Raw genomic sequence first — 1,347 nt, 5'->3', positions numbered from 1 at the left:
ACAGCCACTCCCCGCTCAGCGAACTCCACCCTCAGGGACCAAGCACTGACTGTTCCTCCTGCCCAGAAGCTTCTCCCCCAGAGAATGATATGACTCACTTCTACACATTCTCAGTCTCTCCTCAAATTTTAAACTTTTCGTTTTTCATTTTAAATCTTTCTTGTGTTGATCTAAGAAATACCTTCCATGCAATAGACACTGTATTGGAAACTTGAAGATGAACATGAAATGGCCTCTGCCCTCAATAAACTGCTAAATTGGACTAGAGAACTGGCTTTCCAGGAAGGTTTCCTAGAAGAAGCAGGCCTGGAACTGAAGCTTGAAGGAAAAAAAAGAGTTAATTGGGAGTGGGAAGGGAGGGGTGGCAAGGCAAGTACCTCTTAGGGAGAGAGCAATGGAGTATACATGTGGATATGACAGAGTATGACATATTAGGAGGCTGCAAGATTAGCCTTATCTGTCCCCAGAACCTGGTCATGTGCTATGACATGAGCACTAGAGATAACTCACTGAACCGCAGGGGATGGGAGGGAGAGGAAAGAATCACCCTAGAGGCAAGTCTGACGTCAGACTACCTCTAGAGTGGTGCAAGAGAGGAAGCCAACAGCAGCACACAGATATGGAAACTGCTGGAAACTGCAGAGCACTGCAAGTGACAAGCAGGGACACTCAGATAAGCAATTAGGATGAGAAGCCCATTAGGAAGAAGGAAAGATGGCTCAACATATGAGCAGAATTCAAGAACATGAATTCTTTGGAGATGCAAAGTTCAGAGACAATAATACTCTGTTACACTGACAGCCCTCAGTGAACCATTTTTTCTGGTATTCATGCCCTTGCCAAGCCTCTCCCTGGAATCTGGTCTGAACCTGTGACTTACTTTAACCCAGTGGTTCTCAACTAGGGGAGATTTTGTTCTCCAGGGGACATTTGGCAATGTTGAGAAACACTTTTATTTGCCCCAAATGGGGAACGTGGAGAAAGGATGCTACTAGCATTCCTACCCTACTAGTGGGTAGCAGCCAGGGATGCTACTAAACATTCTACAATGCACAGGACAGTCCCCCACAACAACAACAAAATTATCTTGCCAAAAATGTCAATAGTGTCAAGGTTGAAAAGTCAATAGAATGCAGCCTAAACTTTAAGACCTTATGCCCTTAAAAGGACTAAGCTTTAAAAAGCCTAGAAGTTTCCACTTTTGCTCTCCTGAAAGGAGGATAGCCAGACTTTTTACATGGCAGCTCAGGGTTGCATGGAGACACCACATGAGAGGCCACGTGGAAAGGGAGCAGTCTTAAGGCTGGGTACATGCAGGAGTGCTGAGAACACAGCCGACGGAAAGAA

The sequence above is a fragment of the Rhinopithecus roxellana genome, chromosome 2 (assembly GCF_007565055.1).
Source record: "Rhinopithecus roxellana isolate Shanxi Qingling chromosome 2, ASM756505v1, whole genome shotgun sequence".
Taxonomy (NCBI): Eukaryota; Metazoa; Chordata; class Mammalia; order Primates; family Cercopithecidae; genus Rhinopithecus; species Rhinopithecus roxellana.
The sequence above is the reverse complement of the archived record's forward strand: the minus strand, read 5'-3'. Positions refer to the sequence as shown.